Source organism: Arvicanthis niloticus, chromosome 8 (assembly GCF_011762505.2).
Source record: "Arvicanthis niloticus isolate mArvNil1 chromosome 8, mArvNil1.pat.X, whole genome shotgun sequence".
NCBI lineage: Eukaryota > Metazoa > Chordata > Mammalia > Rodentia > Muridae > Arvicanthis > Arvicanthis niloticus.
In genome coordinates, this window is record NC_047665.1 from 84,268,669 (window position 1) to 84,292,642 (window position 23,974).

Below are 23,974 nucleotides of genomic sequence, written 5' to 3' on the forward strand. Positions count from 1 at the left end.
CTACCTCAACCTTCAGGATCATTACGGAGCTCTTATGCAGAACATCCAATACTTTCTATGAGGCAGTGAGGGGAAATTACCTTCATATCATCTTCCTTAGTAAATCAGCTGAATGAGAAAGAAGCATGGAGAAATTCCTTTATTACATCAGCAACACAGCATCATCTAGGCACCATCTATCATAGCTTGTGATTAGATGTAAATCATTTGGTTGGTGTCTGATCCATGTCTAGTATGAACCCCATGAAGATGGACAACAGTTAATTTTTGTGCACGTCTATATCAGTCAGATAGTCACTTCTGGCATGCACTAGGGAACCTTGGAATGTGTTCTTCATGATTAAGGAGGCCTTCTGAAACATTTGGGACATGCAGAGCAAGTCTTGTTAGATCAGCTGCAGCCGTGTAGCATACAATATAAAAAGATGGCCTCTGGCCAAATTTCACCTGATGGCATGCCACCTCGTCAGTGGCTTCTTGCTTCATCCCTAGTACCAAGCCTAACAGTTCTCCAGGCTACAGCCATCAGCACTGTGAAAGACAGAGTCATTTTCTAAGACCCTTGCTTGGGTCCTTTGCAGCTGTGACTGGTAGCTGTGGATGCAGCTTGCATTATTTCTGTGTCATTTCTGTGTAACTGTGATGAAAATAAGCAACAGAAAGAAGTTGAAAAAAGAAAGCTTTATTTTGGCACAGGACCTCAGAGGGTTGCAGTTTGCTATGATGGGAAAACATGGCAAAGTTCCTGTGGAGGGAATGTGTGGCCATTGATGTTCATGTAGTCGAGGATCCAAAGCAGAGAGTGTACAACTAAAATCAAGGATGCCATTTTCAAAATCCTCACTCTTACTGACCTGCTTCTGCCATCTAGAACCACTCCTTAAAGGTCTCATAGCCTCTCACAATGGTACCCTAGCTGGGGAAAAGGTGTTCTTCTGTAGGGGACATTTCATATTCAAACCATAGCACCTCTGTTGTCAAGGGTCTTGTCCTATCATGGACTTTGAGGTACATTTGATGGGGATATCTATTTCCTTCTGATTCCCAAGTGAGGATGCCACTCTGTGTTCATTTCTTATTGCTGTAGTAGCAACTCTCCAGAAATGTGCCCATCCAGAAACAACCAAACTGATTATCTCTTACTTGGGATGGCCATGGCTTCCTCTACTCTGAGTCTATAAGACTGGGTATTGGATGATTATACAGATTCTGAGGTTATTCTGCCCAGTGTTAAGCCAGAATCTTGGCCAAATTCTGCTCCTAGCTGCTGTAGAACTCAGTCTCTGGTCTCTTATTGCTGTTATTTGGGAAAAACTTTCAGTAGCTCATAACTGCGCTGCTGCCCATCCTCCCTATATGGCTCTGTTTGTCTTACCATCAGCCGGAAGATTCTCTTTTTAAGAAGTCATGAGATCAGATCACCTCCTCCTCCTTCCACCCCCAAGCAAAAATAAATAAATTTAAATTTAAATGTTTGCAGTGGCAATAACACCCAGAAAAAAAATTGTCATAAATAGTATCATATTAACATCTCCCAGGCATAAGGGCATGAGCATCTTTGTAGGATTTTTCTGTCTACCATAAGCTCTAAGTTCCTGTTGTCCTCATTAATTGAATGAATCCCTTTATAATAATAGAACCTTCTGGGTTTGGATAAGAATTTTACATGCAGCATGACACTTGACTCTTATAACAACTGGAGAGAACAGATAGACTTATCACCTTTCCACCCAACCAGAAAGATGGGACTAATAACTAAAGAGATTAGATTAATAATAATGATAGTATGTTATGCTAAGGATTCCATGACAGATGAGTCCTCTGTGCATGTTGCTGCAATCTCGAGTAGGAGATTGATCTAAGACTGTTTGCACGGGCTGTTGATGGCAAGCATATTCAGGGGAAGGCCATTGCAGCAGGCAGAGAAGCATATTGATTTAGGGGAGTGGAATCATAGGAGGCAAACTGAAGGCACATGGAGGAGGTGTGGCTGAGAACTGGTAGAGGCATCTAAACACTGAGTCAGGAAACAGAAAATACTTGTTAGAGCAAAGGGCCTTGTAGGAGGACAGAGGAAGGGGGCAGAGGTAGAACCAGCTTGAAGTTAGGTATTTAAGGATCACCTAAAACTAGGCTTTATAGCTGAATGAATTATAGTTTGCATGACACATGTCTGTAGGAAGATGCCACAGTGATTTGAAAACATCAGAGGTAAACCAACACCATAGTATTAGAACCGAAAATAACAGATGATATAAATAAACAGAAAAATACCCCCCCCCCCATAGCAGCTTCTAGGTTCTGTATCTAGTAGCTCGGTTACCTACATCTGATTTAGGCTTTTCTTCTTTCCATTTCCCCTGTTTCTTTCTAATAAGAGACTGAATGACTTGTCTGGGCCACTGCCTAGGCCAGTCTTAGATCTGCTGTGAGTGCAAAAGTATAGTAAGGTGTACTGTCCTCACAGGATAGCCATCTCCCTAGGTAGAGGTAGCAGACTGATCTTCCTCCCAAAGGGACAGGCCAGCATCTTACATGGATTCTTCCCAGTTACAAAATAAAAGGAATTCATCTTCCCAAGAAGTTGAGTGACTCTGATCAAAATCACTAGGGGACATCTTCCCAAATAAATTTATGATTCTTTTAGAAGAAGGAAAAAACCACCCCAAAATGCAACAAGAAGAACAAAAAAGCAAACAAACAAACAAAGATCAGGGCTTTAAGTACTGTGAAACAGTGCTCCAGAAAACAGCTCATATGCCTGTCCTCTCTTTCTCCCTCCCTCCATCACCCTCTCTCATTCTCTCTCATCTGACTAGTTGGGTTAAGTGTTCTAGAACTAATCAGATAGCAGCCCTCTCCATATTAGCATTGCCTTGGTCTTCCTGTAGACCATATAGGTAGTTCCCAGACACAAACAGCAGCCATGTAAACACTTAGACCTAGGAAACCTTATATAAGACATGCTACAGCTTGAAAGTTTTTGAGAACACTGATAGCTATGGCTTGACTGCATCCTGGAGTTAGCTACAGCAAGATGTTCCAAATTTATCATTTCATGGTATATACAGTGACTACTTTATGGCATATTTATACAAAAAACATATACATTATATTTCTTTATTTACTAGTAACACCTCATCAATGTAATGTATGTTTATTTCTTGATAATTCATTAGCTCTTTGAGAATCATAATACTCATAAATTAAAAACTGGATGATGATGTAGTCTTGAGCTCCAACACATAGGAGGCTGAGGTAGGTGGATGGCAAGATTGAGGTGAACCTTGGACACATACTGAGATCTTATTTCAAGAACCTAAACCTAAAAAAACCTAGTGTGGTTTTTAAAAAAGAAAATAAACTTGATGTGCCTGCTGATTCTGGAGCCATTGGAGCAAACTGAATATCACTTCCTGCTCCATGCTGATTCTTGGGAGACAACAACTAAAGGGAGCTAACGAATTTCCCTGAAACAAATATACATTGTATCAATGAGGTCTGACTATTAGGTAAATGAAAATATATATATATATATATATATATATATATATATATATATATATATATATATCTCCCAGATTATACCATGAAAAGCAAATAGTCTCTATAGATGTCACAAAAGAAGAAAGTATAACACCACCCGATCCACGCAATATTTCTATGGTAGACTCAGTGTACACTCCATCACTGAATGACAAATGTCAATTACTATCACCTTAAAACACTTTTCCATGACCCTTTATGGGTTAAATGCAGTATCCTGGGATATGCTGATACAGCAGATGTGAACTACAGACAGAAGAACCTGAACTATGTTGTCTCAGTTCATCTTTCTAGTCCTGTAATTAGTGAAAGAACATGTTATTACTTGTCCCCAAGTTAGAGATGAAGACACACAGCAGGACACAGGGGCCATATCAGAGTCACAGAGTTAGTGGAGAAAGACCATTGACTCAACGCCCTGGCTCTGAAATCTGCATATTGCCCAAGTAAGCAGGTTTGGAAGGAGAGCAACTCAGTTCTGCTTCTCAGATCTGCTTGGTCTCATGCAAGCTAGCTGACCTCCAGGGGCCCTGTTGTCTTTTTCTGATAGAGGAGGATAATAATGTTGCCTTAAGAATTAAATAAGATAAAGTAGGCCAAGACCTGGGACTAGTACTGTGCACAAAGTCACCACTTGAAAGCAGGGTAGTTTTGCAGAGGGCTTTGTGCTACCATTGTGTCCCTTTATCACATGTTTCCCATGAGAATGCTGTGTGATATGAGCCAGCTTGAAGAAAGCAGAGGGCAGAGATAATTCAGAGGATAGTAGCAGATCTGTGAATAATGATTCAACCCACCCACCATTAGGGGGCCAAACCTTCCAAGATGGATGGCTTTGATGCCTTTTTTCTTACTCGAATGGACCTTTAGCAAAAACTGAAGCTGAGGGCCTATGAGAAAAATATTCCCTGCCAATATATGATAAGATTCTGGAAAACTGATCATAAATTAAAAAAAAAAAAAAAAAAAAAAAAAAAAAATTAATACAAAATAACCAAAGCAATCTGGAACAAACAGGAACAAAGCAAAGGAACCACAATAGCTAATTTTAAGGCATGCCACAGAGCCCAGGTGGCCAAGGGGCAGGCTCTGGCTGGCCTGTAATAGACACAGAAGCCAACAAAATAGATCAAAGATCTCAGAAATTGAAGTGCACCGCAGCCAGCTAATTTTGGAAGAGGCACCAGAAACACACTGAACAAAGGAGAGTCTCCTCAATAGAGGCCACTCCAAAGCATGATAGCCACATGCAGAAGATTAAAAACGGGCACCTGGTGTAGAATAGGACTCTGAGAAAACCTACTCAAATCTGTCAAAGGCCTTATTATGAACCAAAGCTGTGAGACAATAGGAAGGAGACACAGAAGAGATATTTGAAAACATTGGATCTTCACAACGTCAGGAAACTTGGTTCAGGCAGTAAGTCTACGGTTTCCCTAATTCTTGATCCTCAAGCAAATGATGGTGGTAGGTCACCCATTTGTACCACACGTTCCAGGTTATGTTAAGGAAAAGAAAGGCAAAGTAGAGGGCTACATTGTGACATTTCTATTTCATTATGTAAGGGAGACTCTAGCTTTTCTTAAGTCTCCCCTTTCTTATTATCACAAGAAAAACAAAGCTTTAAAAATTTAAAACCCTACAGCAATTGTCTATATAAAGGGGTTCATTGTTGCATGTCATTACATGTATACATATATACATTATATATACATGTATATATGCATACAGTGTGCAATATTGAGTGTCCTCCCTCCTGTGTCTCTTTTCTAACCTCTTGCCCATAACTTTCATGTATGTCATTCTGTGTCTGCTTTATTTTATGTAACATAACATGTTACTAAGTCATTGGATAGCTTGAAACACACAAAAACTTGTGCTGAATCACAGTAAGACAAAAACCAATCATCAGAGTGAAAAGACAGCCAGGGGATAGAGAAATAAGAATCACACATGCATTAAGAAGCGTATAGTCACGATATATGGGGAACTCAAAAAGTAACAGCAAAAACTAAGTAATGTAGATAAAAAATGGCCAAATGATGTGAATTGATAAGTCTTAAAATAAGTGAAAATTACCAACAAATACAAAAAGCTCTTAAAATTGTTAGCTGTTGAAGGAATGCCTGTTAAAACTACAATGAGATGTACACGCTTCATAGTTAGAGCAGCTATTGGGAAAATAAAACAAAAAATATACCATAAAATTCACAAGATTTAAAAAAATGCCAGTGGGGATATGAAGGTAGAGCCCCAACACACTGTTGACAGGAATGTAAGTTAGGACAAGTACTATGGTAATACCCCCACCTCCCCAAACACCCACTATCTTTTATAACTCCCTGCTTCTAGCATAAACAAACTAAATGAAATCAGTGTAACAAGATAATACTCTTGCATCCTTATTTATTATAGCATTATTTACAGTAGCCATGATGTGTAATCAACATAGGTACCGTCAACAGATGGATGAAAAAAACATGGTACAAATGCCCAGACAGACAATTATTCAGCCATAAACAATGAAGGCCTAGCATTTGCAGCAATTGGGATGCTATAGCAACATGTCATGTTACTTGAAATCTGGCATACACAGACTGGCATACATAGAAGTAATGGGCAGTAATTTAGGAAGGAGACACAGGAGGCAAGGCAAAGGGAGGAAGGTTTTTATTATTACACAGTTTACATAAACGCGATGAAATGTCATAATGAACCCACTTATATGGACAATTGCGATAGGGTGATAAAAACTTTTTAAACTTTGATTTTCTTGTGATTGTAAGAAAAGGGAGATTTTTTTAAAAGGTAGTTTTCCTTACCTGACCAGATAGAAATGCCACAGAGCCGCTTGCTTCACTGCTTTTCTTATTCATAACGAGATACAAAAGAATCTTCTAATTAAACCATTAAACCTAAGGGAAAATCCTTCCTACACATTTCTTTTGTTACAAGTCTCAAACACTTTCCTTTGTAACCTCTATGTAAGTAGAACTCATTTCTACCACAGCTACCCATCTCCTGGAGCTGCCAGGTTCAGAGCATGCAGTTAACTCTGCCTCCAGAGTCCTACCCTCATTCCTGGCTTTTGTTCATACATGCAGGGCAATATTCTGCTTCAGCTCTTCTTGTTTGCTACTCATGGGCTTTTTCTCTTTGCTACACAGAACTGGCTGAAAGATGGAGAGTGAAGTGAAGTAAAGTAAAGCAGGCATCAAACCCTGAGGCCCGCCACTGAGCTGTGTATTGGCCCAGTTTTCTCCTCCATATAACTCTGACACAAGTATGTCCTTGTAATGGAGAGGATAAGATAGGTGATAGGCATGATATTGAAGTCTCTGCTGACATCCTTCTGAATTCCTTCAAAGAGTAGTTCCATTCTCTTCCCAAGAACCTCTAAGTGTTTTGCCCTGGAATTCCTGTATGTAATATCAGTTAACAAAACCCAGTTATTTGTTGGTCTTGGAGTAAGCAGGCAAGCTTTAAAGGGAAATCGATGCATACTATAAGAGAAAAAAAAAAAGGAGTATCGTGGTAAAAACATCCACAGACATTCTCACAGATGAAGCTTTTTCCCGGAAGGCATATCTTCCCTGCCTTGAACATTGGCTTCACTTATGCACATTTACCAGTGTAACCTAACAGCAATTAAATTGGCTTTGAAAAGTTTATCTTGACATGTGTGTGCATGATTCACACAAAATGCATGTAGATCACTCTGTGTTAGTACCAAGTGCCATGGGACAGATGCCATAGACATCTTCTAGCGTCAAAAGGACATTTAGAGGGTTAACATCAGACAAATTAACTACTAGATTAATGTGTCCCAAGATAGGCTGTCTCCAGCCATCTTTTCCAATCCTACAGTGTTGTTTCAGTTGCTTCCCTTCTGTGGGAAAAACAGCTTGACATCTAAATAAAGCCCAAATAGTTTAATGCTTAGAAACAGTAGAGAAGTCTAGGACTTCAAAGTCAAGGTTGACAGAAAAGATGGTTGAAATGTTCTAAAATTGCAGTATTTTTTGGAATAAGTTCAATTAGGAAAAGTGGATTGTCCAGGTTCAGGTCTTAAAAGATGACTGGGCCCTGTGGTCTGTTTGACCAGTGTCTGGCAGCCCTGGCTCTCAGGTGGCTGGGGTTGTATCCCAGTAACTGGGAGTGCTGGTGTAATAGAAACTGCAACATGGTGCTTGGTATTTAGGCCCCACATGCTTCTTATGATAATATTTCATTTAATTATTATACAGTCCTAGGAGGGAGCCAAACCCTTCTTTTTTTTTTACATGTGAGGCTATTGAAACATAGAGAACCTGAAAATTTGCTAATGGTCACAGCGCTGGGAAATTATACTAGGGTGGGGAGTCCCCAACTCTAGTTTCACAATAATCTTTGAGATACTTAGAAACAAAAGAGCAAACACAGCATTCTGTACTTACTTTTAGAAACTAGTTGAATATGTTGAATCCCAACTTGAGAATGTGTGTTACAAATGGGAGGCCATCTACCATAATTTGCTTAAGGACTAAGAATTAGGATAATAAAGTTATTTGCTCAACTAAGCTTTTCGTTTCTTGGTGTTAACGTAATTTCGATTGAGTTATATGTCCATTAGAAATGTGAAGTGCTGTCTTACTCTCTATGCTAATGAGGTCATGTTCAAAGTTATTTACTTCACAAATAACTATTGGACATGTATAATATGTTTTGACTACTGAGATTTGCAAAATATACTTATTCTGTACAACCATCTAGACTAGTAGGGAGTGCATGAGAAGTGGGGGCTATGATATGCTGAAATATTGAACAGAATTACTTTCTTCCAATTAAAAAAATAATGGATCACACAAATTGTGCCATCCATGGGCAAGCACTGGGGAAATGGGTGAGAATGTGACAGTCACTGGCTGATGGCTATTCAGTCTAGTTGGCAAAATGGCAAATAAGAGTCAGGATGTTAATCCTGCAATTGTTATGAATGGAAATGGTGCTGTCAGGATGAGGGGAAACCCACAACCACTGCAAAAGGAAGAGTTTCAGGAAAGCCAACTTTCAAAATGTACTTTTAGGTAAGCATTTTCCAGGTACTCAGAGGGGAAGAGACAAGGAAAAGCATACTATATAGAAAGGATCTTGTGCTCAGAGCCTTGGATATGTACGTTAGTCACAGCTGTATGTAGATGTCTAAATGATGAGGGGTTCACTGTTGCTATGGTTTAGACTGGGTTTCCATTACTTGTCGAAACTCACCAAGGCAGCCATGGGTCAGATGGACCCAAGCAGACCCTTGATCCAACCCATAAAAACTATCTTTGGTTAATCCAACTGTGAATTCATTTGAATAAAAAAGGATAGTGCTAATCTCTTATTCAGCTAGGGATTAGGATGTTGTCAGCTGGCCTAAAGATGGCCACTGTACTCACTTTTGTACCAAGTGCACTTTGAACTGAAAATTCAACTTAGGAATAAACTTTTATCACAGTGCCTAAGCCTTGGGAAATCATAGCATATAATCTGCTAAATTCAGGAAAGTCTAGGATATGACACGCTTTAACAAACTGGCATGCCTCTGCATCACGCTTCGGTTCCTTTGTACTCCAACCTCCCTCTCTTTGTGCAAATGCTATCCAGTGAAGTAGCAGCTCCAGACTGTCTGGACTTCCCTTAGTCTTAGATGCTGTCAGATTCCAAAATTATTCTTTGTTCTGGGTAATTAAACTGTTAGCCAGAATGTTGTTACTGTGGTAAATACATTATATAAACAACTTATGGGAAGAAAGATCTATTTTAGCTAGAGTTATAAAGATTGATCTGCCATTGGGGAAAGAGTATTGTAAGCAGCTCCCATTGAGGTGACCACAAGGCAGACAAAACTAATGGCTGGACTTTCCCTTTTCTGCTTTAGTCTAAGGTGAGACTTCCTCTCTTCCTTAATGTCTTCTAGACACTCCCACAAAAATTTCCAATGGTGGGATGCATGAATGGCCCAAGTGCATCTCAACTTAGCCATGTTGACAAGAATAACTAGCACACTGATGAATTTATTTTTTCTAAAGGACCCCCTCTCTCTTTTCCTCTCCTTCTTTCTCTCCCTCTCCCTCTCCCCTCCTTCTATCCTTTCCTCCCTCCCTCCCCCCTCTGTGTGTGTGTGTGTGTGTGCACATGCACTTAACACTCTATTGGACAGTAGCAACTAACAGTTGATATTTACAAGATCTATTACATGTATTCTTTGAATCAAGCATTTGTTATCCTAGCAACTCTGTGAGGTGGTACCATTCTTAACTCAAGTGGAGACTGAAGTATTTGAAGTCAAGAAACCTATTAAATATCACATAGAGAAGTCAAGACAGGGCAGTGCCACTGTAGAGTGCACACGTGTACAGTCACTGCTGTCACTTTTCTTGCTGATTATTTTCCCATCTGAGTAACCAGTTCATTGCTTATAAGGAATATAATAAACACTTCTTATAAATGATTTATCTTCTTATCATATGGTATAACATTATCATCTCTATTTTACAGATAATCCAAAGGCCTAAGATTACACAGATGATAAATCGGGTGGTCATAACATGGACTGAGGTGAATTAATGTGCCCAAGCCTGCACTTTTAGCCACCAGTAGAGTCTGCTTCCAACTGTATATTAGCAGAGAAGAAACTTGCACATCCTCTAGCTTCTGTGCCCTATTAGTGATGTGAGCTTGTGGATGTAGTGATGTATTCCTCACATCCATGAGGTGTGGGGAATATCCTAGTTGTTACACACCCAAAAGAAATCAGCTCTTGATCCCCCAGCAAACATCTACTGCCAATGACCTTGTGACACCCCCTCTTCCTATCTGTGCTGAAACTTTAATTGGCTTGAAATTGTGCAAGTCTTATGCAGGTAATCATAGCTACTGATACACTCAGACCACGCCTCTGTATGTGCCACCTCTTAATTCCTTTCTGTTCCCCCTTTCTTGACTTTCCTTGAAACTTAGAAACAGGATTGTTGACAGAGATGTTCCATTTGTAGCCTTTGAATACTTATAAGTCTGCAGTAACCACTTCTTACTGCCAAGAGAAGCTCCAATGACCAAAAACAGTGCAAATCTATGAATATAAATAAATATATTTAAGAGGAAGTTTGACAACATAACCATTCAACAAAACAACAGGAGTTTCTCCCTTCAACCTATGACACACTATGGCTTCCTCAGTGTTTTGGACCATGTTTGCAGAATCAGTCATGAATTTCATGCTGGAGAGCAAGCATCAAATTCAATCAAATTTCTGCCTAATTTGGATTATTACTCTGCATTACATGTGTTGAGAAAAATTAAATTCACAAATAGTTATATGGATAAATTATTTAAAAAACATAATCAATTCTGATCAATGACATAAAATCATACTCTAGTTTTTTCACAATAAACTTTTCTAACAATTTTAATTTTTATGGCCTCAAGAGTATTGACTTCATCTATCTTATGGGCAAGAATCAATCCCTGATACTATTAATGATACTCTGTTATGCTTGCAGACAGAAATATAGCATAACTTTCCTCTGAGAGGCTCTAACCAGCAGCTGAATAAAACAGATGCAGAGACCCACAGCCAAATGTTAAGTGTTGCTCAGGAAGAGTTGGGGGAAGGACTGAGGAACCTGGAGGGGAAAGGGACTTCATAAGACCAAAAGAGGCAACTAACCTGGACCCTTGGGGGTTTCCAGAAACTGAACCACCAACTAAAGAGCATACAAGGGCTGGACCTGACCTCCATCCTCCCACACATGTGTAGCAGATGTACAATATAGTCTTTATCCAGGTCCAACAACAACAGGAGCAAGGTCCTTCCCCATCTCTGTTGTCTGCCTGTCCATTCTGCTTCCTTGACTGGACTGTCTTGACAGGCTTCAGTGGGAGAGGATGTACCTAGTTCTGCAGTGACTTGAGGTACCAGGATTCATTTTGCAATGAAAATAATACCAGGTGTTTCTTAAACTCTTGCCAAAACAATTTTATGCACAAGGGCTTTCCACAAGACAATAATTGTTGCTTAGACATAGCCAATAATTTGGACAAAGACTATAAAGGTCTAAAAGACCCTTGTTACTTTAGTCCCTGCCAAGAAATTGCCACTTGTATAAATATACCAGGAGAAAGGGGATTTCTTTGCTAATGTCCTTCTGGGTACAGAGGGCTACCTGTGAAACTACCACTAATTCAATTCCTGTGGAGGGGACACCTGTCAATGTGGAGGCACCTGCCATAAGTACCATTAGCACCCTGTCTGTCCTGCTGGATATGCTGGAAGGTTCTGTGAGACAGATTACAATGAGTATACTTCAAGCCCTTACCACAGTGGAGCTGTGTGCCAGGATGGAATCAATGGTCACTCCTGCTTCTGTGAGCCTGGATACCAAGGCAGACATTGTGACTTAGAAGTAGATGACAGTGTTTTTCTGATCCCTGCATGAATGAGGCTGTATGGCTCAATGAGACAGGAAGATGTGTGTGTGTCTGTCCTCAAGAGTGAACTGTGTGGGGATTGTGAGTTGTTAATTAATAAATATGAATCCTAGCAGTGTCTACATGTTGTCCCCCCCATGTCGGGATGCTGATGGGGCTTACTTCTGTGACTATGCACTTGGATTCCTTGGACACCACTGAACTCAATGAATGTGCCAGTCAGCCACATCTCCATAGAGGTCCATCTGTGGATAGAGGGATCAACTGCTGTGACTGAACAGATCATGGGTTCACAGAGACACACTGTGAGGCTTTGATGCCTCTTTGTTGGTCAAAGCCTTGTCACAATGACACAACATGTGAAGACACTGTTCACTGCTGTATTTATCACTGTTGTCCTAGGTACACAGGTGCCCTGTTTGAGACAGACATAAATGAATAGAGTAGCAACCCCTGTCAATTTGGGGGTGGGACAATGTGCTGACCTGTCCTCACAGGATCAATAGGGATACGTTGCGGACCTGGTTTCCTCCTTCAACTACCTTGGTACCTCAGGCTATGTTTGTATTTGTCAGCCTGGATTCACAGACAGGAGCCAAACATGACTGTCCTCTGAGAGGCTCCATCAAGCAGCTGACTGAAAGAGATGCAGAGACCCACAGCCAAACATTAGACTGAGCTCTGAAAGTCCTGTTGAAAAGTTGGGGGAAGGATTGAGATACTCGGAGGGGAGAGAAACCCCATAAGAAGACCAACAGAGTCAACTAACCTGGACCCTTGGAGATTCCCAGAGACTGAACCACCAAGCAAAGAACATACAAGAGCTGAACTTAGGCCTCCCTGCACATATGTAGCAGATGTCCAGCTTGGTCTTCATGCAAGTTCCCTAACAACTGGAGCTGGGGCTTTCCTCAACTCTGTTGTTGGCCCATGGGTACTGTTTCTCTAACTGAGCTGTACTGTCTGGCCACAGTAGAACAGGTTGTGCCTAGTCCTGTAGTGACTTGAGGTGTCAGGGTGGATTGGTACCCAAGGGGGCACCTTCCTTTCTCAGAGGTAAAGGGGGGGGGATGATGGGAAGGGGTCCCTGTGAGGAAGGGACTGGAAGGAGAGGAGAGCTGCAATTGGGGTGTAAAATGTGTAAATAAACAAATTAATGAAAAAAACAATATTAGTTTTAAAAGTAATCTGTTTTTACTTAATATGAGCACTTTTGTCCTCAGCCAAGGAGAAGTAAGGTTGAAAACACTTGGCCAATCAACATTATTAGCCTGCTGATTGCTGGGGGAGTCTGGACGTCTGGACGGTTCCTGAACTCTTCTTGAAAGACCATGGTTCAAAGGAACTCTGAGCCTCACATACATCACAGTATGATCCTATGAAGAGCAACACAGCTAGACAATGGATATGGAGGATCTTCTGTTTCGTGATTCTGAAAAACTAGTGGCTGGTTGCTTTGGGCTTGCTGCCCAAAATGTCGCCTCATTGTCATCAAAATGTGGAGCTCAAAGAAGGTTCTACTGATTGAATTCTCATCTTGGTTTCTTGATTTCTATTTTTTTTTTCAACCAAAATAGTAGTTTGATTGACCTTAGAAAACATTGAGTTTCTGCAAGTTTAAAAGATATTTCCATTTCAGAAGAAATTAATTTTTGCATAAGTGCAATGTCATTTGTTATATAATAGAGCATTTAAGCTTTGGCTTACTCCCTTCACTTTTACATCCCACATAACAAGTGTTTGAAGTTTCACACTGACCTCATTTTCTATGGCAAATTCTCATTTTTTTCCTTTGGTTGCTTACATAAAATTACCAAGATGCATATTCCTCACAGTTGATTAGAAGCTTTTAGGCAAAGGAAAGGTCACGCAATTTACAGGGAACAAGAACCTGCTCCCAACATGCAGCACTCACTGTTTGGGGGCTGGACCAAAGATAAGGAAAATGATATGTGATGCAGGGAACAAAGTGGTTAGTACTGCAAGAAGATTAGCCAGAGGGAAAGACCTGTAGGATATGGGTGTCACTCAAGGGGCAGCACATGAGCAAGGAACTCTAGTGTATCATCAAAGGGAAGGAAGGTACTTGTTGAAGGGACCTGCTCTGGAAAGATAGGCTGCAAAACTATGATGAGGAGGGAAGTCTAGAGGATGTTCAGGCTATTCTCAAATCCCAAGCTCACTCGTTTTTGGATGCTAGTCTATTTGAACACCTTAAGGGTGGGCATACTTCTTCCTGTGGCACATTTCCTTCACACTTCTCTGCACCTGTGTGCAGTCAGTCTTTCCCCTTCACTGCCCATTGGGTTTTCAACAATACAAAAACACATGCCGCAGCCTTCATGAATCTTCTTTTTTCTCTCCCTCTGTGACAATACTTGGATACCTGACCTTCATAGCTATTCTTTGAACCCTCTTCAGTTCTTCTGGATCCCTCAGCTCTGACTTGGATCTAGAAGAGAATCATTTCACGTAGCTATCTATACTCTGGAATATACTCAACCCACATTAGGACTGGTAACTTACATTTCACCAACTATATTCATATACAACATTGCTGGTGTACAATGAATCTGTGACTAAATAAGTCATGTAGTTGAATGATAGAATGGCTCTCATCCAATGTGGTAGTATTGGATCATAGTTTTATCTCTGAAATGGTGCTTTATGTTTCTTCTGCTTGGTAAAACAGGCCTAGCTTCTTAATGTCTTCTAGCTAAGGTTATTTGGGAAGCATGTCATTGCTGCGTACATGCTAGTCATCAATAAAACCATTGACCACAATACAAATGAGGATGGGACAACCATTAAAAATGTTTTCTTTAAGAGTCTGTTCTCAAGGACATAATTCAAATTGTCAGGTTTAATAGAGAAAACATACTTGATCATGCTCTTTCTGTGACCTGTGACTCTGTTATAGAAAATGTCCATGCATTCTTTCAGAACAATTTATTTTGATCTACATTTTCATTTAGCTACTCTTTCAGGTTTAATTGCAAATAAATAAAGGAAATACAAAACTGACAATTGGAATTTTTCATAGCTGACAATTTATTAAAATAATCTCTGGGTGTCTTTCATGTGAAGCTTTCTTAATATAGTACTGTCTACAGTAATACTTCAATAAAGAGATAATATATTCCAAGCAGATTTTAGTACTTTGTTCCCTAGTGAGAATAGAGAATGATTTTTTAAAGTTACATTGAAAATCTATTTCCAACCTCTTATAAGGATATATATATATAAATACATTGTTTATATCAGATTAAATTTTTCAATAAAAACTTAAGCACTAAAATATTCATTTTTCTATTGTGTAAAAAAATAGAAATATTAATTCTTCCAGTCTGATTTTCCAGACTATTCAAGCATGCAAGGGAAAAAGAACAATGTGGTTTCCCACACATTATTATATTCAGAAGGAATTAAACCTACTCAATAACTTTTAAACTTGAAATGGGTCTGTGCAACTCTCTAATTATGCAACTGTGACTCTGAGTTAAAATGTTAAAAGTAAACATAAGGTATGGCCATAGTTCAGTAGTATATGTGCCCAGCTCCGTTCTTTAAACTGTCTTACTATGTGATAGGCAGTGTTAGTTATCAACTTGACAAAATCTAAAATTATCTCATATATGGGTCTATGGTCATTCTTGAGGAGAATTGTCTTCATCACATTATTTGATGTGTGAAGAACCATCTTAACTGTGGAGAAGACCATTCCCAAGACAGGGGACTTTGGGTAGTAGAAACTGTAGAAAGTAAAGTAAGCTTTCTTTAATTCCTTTCTATTCTTTACTTCAGGTGAGATATGTCCAGCTCCCATAAGCTCCTGCTGCTGTGACTTCCTGAATTTGATGGACTAGAACTTGGAACTGTGGACCAGAATAAATCCTTTTTCCTTAAGTTGGTTCTATTAAAAGTTCTTTATTACAGGAACAGAAAAAGAAACTAAGACAGAAATTGGTATTGAGAAGTGAAGCCATTGACATATTTTATGTGATTATTGGGTTCTTAGACATTTAACCCAATTTTGCTGGAGGAATGTGGGAGAATTTGGAATTTTGAGTTAGAAATGCCCTTGAAAACTGTAACCTGAGCTAAACAGGTCATAGCATTAACTTGACAAAATCTAAATTTGCCTACAAGGCAGGACTTGGAGGTACACCTGCCACAAATTATCTAGGTTAGAGCTAGTTTCTGGGATCTTGGTTAAAAGAAAAATGTTGGCAGTAGAGACCTGGCTTATTATGTTCCAGAGTGGAACAAGGATTGTGTGGGGAATTGGGATGCAGGCCACTTATATAATATGTATCTATCTAGTTTCATTTTGCCTATGTATTGAAATTTTGAGTGATTGGACTTAAAGATAATGGACAGAGTCCTTCCTCTTTGATGACTTTTAGATTCTGTCAAGTTAACAATGAACACTAATCATTACTTTACCTCATAACAACTTGACACCCAAACTATTCTGTCTATACTCTGTGCATACTTGTAAGGCATTATTTTCATTAGGGCAAGCTTCTAAGAATGTCTGTAAGGGATTGTCTTGATTGTATCAATTGGTATGAGAAGACCCACTTTAAGCATGGCTAGAATAATTTCTTGGGTGGGGTTCCTGAACTATATAAAGTATAGAAAAAACCTAAGCATGAATTCATTGTTCTAGCCTTCTAGCTGTAGACTCAATGTGATGAGACACTTGAGGCCACTGCCATCTTGAATTTTCAGCCATTATGGATTGTGACTTCAATTAAAATAAATACTTTCTCTCTTAAGTTGCTTTTGTCAGAGAATTTTATCACAGTGAAAAAAATGCAGACACTGTATTTGCAAAGAGAGTTTATCAATACTTGGTGTTAATTCTAGTCAAATATTACTGTACCTATTTAAAATGATTATAAAATTAAACATTTTATAATAATGCATATTTTAATATTAATTTGAAATATTAAATTGACATGCATTTTCTGGGATAAATTTCATTGTGTGATAATCCTATTTCAAAACAAAAAAAATAGTGCTGATATATTAAAAAGATTTTAAAAATAAACTTTAAATTGTGTGTCTGTTCTCATGAATATGCCTACAGAGAACAGGCTGTCAGATCCCCTGGAGATGGAGTTACAGGTATTTGCAAGCCACCCAGTGTAAGTGCTGAGAACTTAACCTTGGTCATCTTCAAGAGCAGTACCCTCCTTCATTATTTAAAAGACATGATGTAATATTTGTGTTGTTATTTTAAAAACTATCTTGAAGACTATGTTTATAAAACTATCTTATTATTTTATATGTAAAAATAGAAAATTATTTTTGAAGTGCCAAAATTATTTTTCCATTGTGAAAAACAGAAATGTTAACTTTGTTCTGTCTGATGTTTAATAGACTATGTAAACACCCAATGGAAAAGGAACAATGTAATTTCTCACACATTTTGACGTTCAGAGAAAATTCAACCTACTCAAGAACTTGTTTAACAATGGAATAATTTTCTTAAATAGATTTAAGAAATTTTGTGTATGTTTATTTTAAAATAATTTATAATCAAATATCATCTATATTCTAATAAATTTACTCATCTGTTTTGTATGTCATAAAACTGACCACTTATTTTTCTTACATTTTTTAAATTTTTATATAGCAATTAGCTCCAGTGATACTTTTTATTGTATTATTTTTACTGGTGTTCTTAAATAACTTTTTACTTGTTTCTCCATATTTCCATAACATTATATTTCCATTCTCCATAAATAAACCACCAGAATGGCAGCTCTATAGTTAGGGGGAAAGTTTCTATCATAAATAAGAGAGGAAGAACAGCCAGAGGCATCTGGAAAGTTCCAGAGAAGAGAGACAAAGCCGCAGACTGACAATGACCAAGTCTAGCAAGGAAGGGAATGGAAACAACGTGTGGGTTGTAAGTAGCTGAGAGGAAGGAAGCCTTGAACTAGAGCAGCTTGGGGTAAGGATGAGGTGAAAAGGGCCAGGGGATTAATGTGGGCTTTGAAATGCATTACATGTACATGTGAACAGGGACCAACAAGTTTGGAAGTTAACATGTGATATATAACCAGAGTTGTAGGTCAAGGAAAATGGTTCTTCTTGGTAGGCAGACATGCTTTCACAGGTTCCTAAGGAATGCCTGGACTTCACACTTTTGCATTTTCTTTTTTTATTTTTTTGCTTTGGCTTGTGATGAAAACTTAGTGTTTATTTATTCTGCCTTTTTCTTTGTCAGTTTATAAAGATAGGAATCACTAGCACAATACAGACTGTGCTTTAGCACTTCCCTATGATCATGCTGTTTTATATTTTCTAATTTCTACTTTTATGACTTCATATATATATATACATATATGCAAAATAAAAATTATGTACATATTGTTTAACTTCTATTTTAGTTTTATATTTAAAAATTTGAAATTTAAAAATTTAGCCTGTGTTATGTTTTTGAATGTAAAAGGTCCCTTTTAGTCTGATGTTTTTGAACACTTGACCATCTCATTTTGACACTGTCTCGGGGAGGATGTGAAAGCTTTAGAACCATACAGTCTTGCCAGTAGAAGTGGGTCAGTGAGGATAGGCTTTCAAGATGAAATGGAACCTTCATGGACACAGTCACTGGGTGAAACAGACACTTCCAATGGCAGACTCCCATGTCAACACTTGTTCAAAGTATTTTTTTCTTTATTTTCAGATAAAACCTTAGAGTATATGCTGAGCACTTTCACAAAATGTCCTGTTATTACTGTAGTCTCCAAAGCCTTAAACTGAGCATGCTTGGGAATGGACCAGTTGTTATGGGATGATGGTTGAACTACTGGATCAAACCCTAGAGCTTCCTTTGTTTGAGAACATTGCTTTGGAAGTGACACCCATGTTCTTTCCTATTGCAGGGAATATCATTCTCCACTTTTTAAAAATATGTCTTCGACAGATGTGGTTTTGCTTTGCACTAACCAGTATGTGAGCCCATCATGCTAAGCCAATGTGTGGCCTTAGTTCTCTGTCTCCTAGTTATCCAAAATGTTAGAAGCAGTAGGCATAAGGTCCTGCCAGCTAGGAATAAAACATTCTGTACTGCCTGCCCCACCGTGAGGAATTGTTTCTCTAAAATGCCTGAGTTAGGATAATGCCTTTTTCCTTCAAGTTGTTTCTGTCAACTTTTTGTCATGGCAACCAAAAATTAACTAGTAGAGTTGGAGTCTTGATTGAAAAACTAATGATGAATGATGCCAATCTTTTTAATGGAATTGTTGATGTTTGCTTTATGTTCAGCATATGGTAATTTCTATTAAACTTGAAAATAGAAGGATTCTGTCATTGTTAGATATATTATATGCATGCCATTTATATCAATTTTCAATTTTATTACTTATGATTTGTTTTTTCTTACTTATTTTTAATTTTCTTAGCTTCTTATATTGATTTTTATGCTTTGAACTTCTCACATATCACTATTAGAAAAGATGGCACACAATGTAGAGTAAATTTAACAGATAATACATTTTATAGTAAAAGTACATTATTATTTTTAAAGGCAGGTTACAGATGTAGATACAGTTTGATGACCAAACTCAATGGAGACAGAGCCATGAAATCAAGAAAAATGTATGCAAGATAGGTTCACCAATGTAGGTCAAAACCAGTCATTAATAGTAGCTAATTGTATAAAAGAAAATTATAGGTCATCCAAAGTACAAGGCTGCTTCCAATGTACTACAAATGTTAAAGACCAAATATAAGAATAATAGAAAAAGTATGAATATTATTTTAGACTAGATGGGTATTCTTAGAGGCAAATTTTAAAATATGACTCACCACATGAGATTTTAATATTTGGTAGCACCAAAATTGATCTTTCTATTAAAAGAAAAACAAGCATAGACATTAACAAACAGGAAATGAATTGGACAAAGGTATTTTTCTAATCTAAGACAGACAGAAATTTAAATCTAGTCCCTTCTACTAAGACAAAGTTAAGACACCAGGAAGAAAATCTGGACCAAGAACTGTCAGGAAACCCTGGTTACTTAAGGTTGAAGTCTACTATGTCCAAATAGCTTCCCTGAGCTTGGTGCAAAATGTAGGACTCCCTTTACCAGCAGGGCTTCCTCTTCTCTACCTTCTCTGGGGAGCTCCAAACCTCACACTCTACCTGTGGAATATCACATAATCCTTGGTGAAATTACAGGTTCAACCTTCTGGAATGCTGCTCTATGCAAATGAGGCATTCCCAGAACCTTAGACGTCAGCCAATGAAACTTTACTCTAAGAACTCTTCCCACTTTTGAAGGTTTCTATAGACCTTGTTCACTCAAATTAAGTATATGTGCACAAAGCTGTTTCATTGAAAACCATCAGAGAGAGCTGTTTCAATGAATGTAACGTTAAAGAGCTGTAATACTTAAATCTTAGAGGAGACTTCCCCCCTCTAGCATTTGCAGCAAGAACCGGATCCTGCTGACCCACCCGTTCCCGACTTTGCTTCATTCTTTTCCAACCAGTGTGCCTGAGGTCCTGACACCCCATGCGAAGACATGGACCACAGAACTTGTCTCTGCTCTATCACTCCCTGCATGGTGTACACCAGCCCAGTGTTCATTGGGGTCCGGTGACCCCAAGGAAAGACATAGATCTTGAACCTCAGCTTTGCTCTATCCTTTCCAACAACACTAGGTGCAAAAGCACCTAGACACCACAAGGGAAGAATCAGAAAAACACAACCACAAAGAATACGTATGTCTTCTGAGATTTGAGTCTCAGAAGTGAAATAACAAATGACCAATAAGGATGAAGTAGTGCTCAAATACGCATGATTTGTTGCAATGGAAACTGTCCTAGTTTGGTTTCTGTTCCTGTACTAAAACAGTATTTCAGTCCCTGTTTTGCTGTTATGAAGAGACAACATGATCAAGGCAACTCCTAAAAGAGAATACATTTAAATTGGGGCTGGCTTACAGATTCAGAGGTTTAGCCCATTATCATCTTGGTAAGAAGCACAATGGTCTACGTGTGGACATGGTGCTAGAGAAGTTGAGAACTACAACCTGATCTGTAGACACAGAGAGAATGACATCGAGCTTGGATTAGGCTTTTACTACCTCATAGCCTACCCTCAGTGACATACTTCCTCCAACAAGGCTACACCTACTCCAACAAGGCCACACCTACTCCAGCAAGGCCACACCTACTCCAGCAAGGGCACACCCACTCCAACAAGGTCACACCTTCAAATCCATCTCAAATAGTGCTACTCCCTGACAACTAAGCATTCAAATAGATGAGCCTATGAAAGCCTTTCTTATTCAAACTACTACACGACTCAGGAAGAAATTAACCTCATAAACAAGAGCTGTATGCTTAGATTGATGTGTTCTGCTCTAAGTTATCTACATATCATGTAAAATTGGTTTTCTAGGCTGTGCCTACTATAAGATGTTCTATATATAACCATGAGTTGACTCTGCTATGAATGCAACTCAGAGTGAGTCTGCACCTTGGTGCATATAGACAGTATCATGGGTCTGATACCTCTCAGGAGATACTGATTGATAAATAGCTTAATCTTAAAGATAAAAATAATATTTACTCAATGAATTTATCAGAGAAAATTAGTACCCTATTGCAATGGTTTGAATAAGAATGACTTCCTATAGGCTCATATTCTTGAAGGCTTGGTCATTAGGGAATGGCACTCCTTCACAGGGATTAGGAGGTGTGGCCTTGTTGGAGGAAGTGTCCCATTGGGGTGTTCTTTGTGGTTTCGAATGCCCAAACCAGGCCCAGTCTTTCTCTTCCTGCTGCCTGCCACAGAACTATTAGCTATTGCTCCAGCACCATGTCTGCCTTCTTGCCACCATGCTTCCTGTCATCATGATAATGGACTAAACCTCTGAAACTGTAAATAAGCCCCAATTAAATGTTTTCTTTTATAAGGTTTTCCATGATCATGGTGTCTCACTTCACAGAAACATGGCATTAACTAAGACACATATAATCATAGGACATATTAAAATTACATAAGGAAATTTAGACCCACCAAAATATTAAATACCAGACTAAAATGAGTATCATACCCTCCCCTGGATTTCACACAGAGCAGGGCACCTAACACTACAATAGTCATGCTACCAGAACCTGTGATGTGACCACTCAATGTGTGTTAAAGAATCAACAGGCAGAGGACTCCCACCAGCTCAGGGATGCCAGCATGGCTGAGTGCTCACTACTGATGCAGCATTCTGGAATTGCTTTTCCCACCTCTCCAAATGCCTTTCTGGACCTATTTCTGTACTTTGCCACTGTAACATCTGTAGTCATGCACCTCAACTCTATCCTGTGACTTGACTCTGAAGTTGGTTCTAGCCAGGGTCATTGTCTAACTGCTTAGGCAGAAATTATTTTTACATCACTAAGAATTTTCTCCCTTTGTAGTCACTAATACTTCTTGGGAATTCTTTGAATCTTCTGTGGACCCTTTAACTGTTTGGCAGGCATGATCTAACCTACACACACATATGTATATATAGTACACACATTTATGTATGTATGTAGAAGGGAGTGTGCAAGGTGTGACCTGAGCATTTTTAGTGGTAGTTAAAAGATGACTAAAGAATCTGCCTTCTGACTGCCAACTATAAAGGGAAACCAGGACCGCTTGTCAAATTGCAGCCACTGAGATAGCCTGTGGATTTATTATTTGTCTTGGTTACCTTTCAAAAAATTGTGACCAAATTTTTCATAATGTATTAGTTAGGTTTTGGCTGGTTTCTGCTCTCCTGGACTTCCATTTAAGCAATTGAAATAAAGGTGTACACTGATTTCTAAAGCAACGAGGAGATTCTATTCAAAAGTGAAGTGAAAATACAGGTCAGGGTATGTTGTCAGGGTGACCGTGGGTAACTTCAGTAAAGGTACTCAAGGGTCTCATTTATTGTTTGGAGGCTTTCTGTTGTGGGATTCAAAAGAAGGAGGAGTTTGGTTATTGAAGGATGTAGCACAGATCACTCTGAGTTTCGATCAAGAAATTTGGACTGTGTAAGGCTTTGCATAGTCTCTCTTATAATGTGTCTGATTGTAGTCATACATGTGCCCAGCTGTGCACAGGCACAAGGTAACAAATATGAGATTCTTTCTGACACCTAAAGGGAACAGATTGTATTATTGCACTTGCGTCCCAAGCTTGACTAGGTCAGAGCAGCCCACCGTCTATAGTTTCTAAATATGGTCCAGAATGTGTTTGAATGGAAATGTGGGGCTACCAAGGGATTACCAGTCGAAATAATATGTTTTTATTGTTTAAAGCAGGTATATGTGAAGCCTGATTCACGTTGGGGACCCAGTTTGCCATTATGTCAAAAGGTACACTGTTAGTAAAGGAGTATGTATAGAATCCAAACCAGGGAGAATCCTGGGTTGCATTGTAATACAATGATGGAGAAAGCAATTTGTGTGTCACCTATAAAGAGCAGATAATATGGAGGCCTACTACTGTAGGAGCTCCTTAAAATATATACATATAAGAAAGAAATCTAAATTGAGTCACTAAATAACAGGAAAGACCATGCCCCAACTATATACATCTTTCACCACCAAGTAAAACTTAACAGTGACAAGAATGAGTTTGATATGAATTAATTGTTGGCCAAAAAGGTTCTATGGATCCCCCAAACAACACAGGCTATTGCCAGGGTTATTGTTGCTCTCTACAAACTGATGCTCAAGAGAATACATTCACATCTCATTGAACAAAGAAATCAGTCTGGTGTCTACCTAGAGCCTTCTTCAGTACTGACTAGGTTTTGTGGTTCTAGAAGGTATTCTGAATACTATCAAAGAAAAGAGGTAACCACAAACTGTAGGGACAATCTCCTGCGTACTGCATGAAAGCATCAGCTGCCAATAAAGACCTGAGGCAAGTTTAGAAAGTGGGACATCTTGAAGAGAGAGAGAGAGAGAGAGAGAGAGA

General features: G+C 38.8%; 1 pseudogene; it reads left to right on the top strand.

Moving 5' to 3' along the window:
- The first annotated feature begins 3,694 nt into the window (after positions 1-3,694).
- LOC117713432 (uncharacterized) lies at positions 3,695-12,605 on the top strand (annotated as a pseudogene).
- Positions 12,606-23,974: the final 11,369 nt, after the last annotated feature.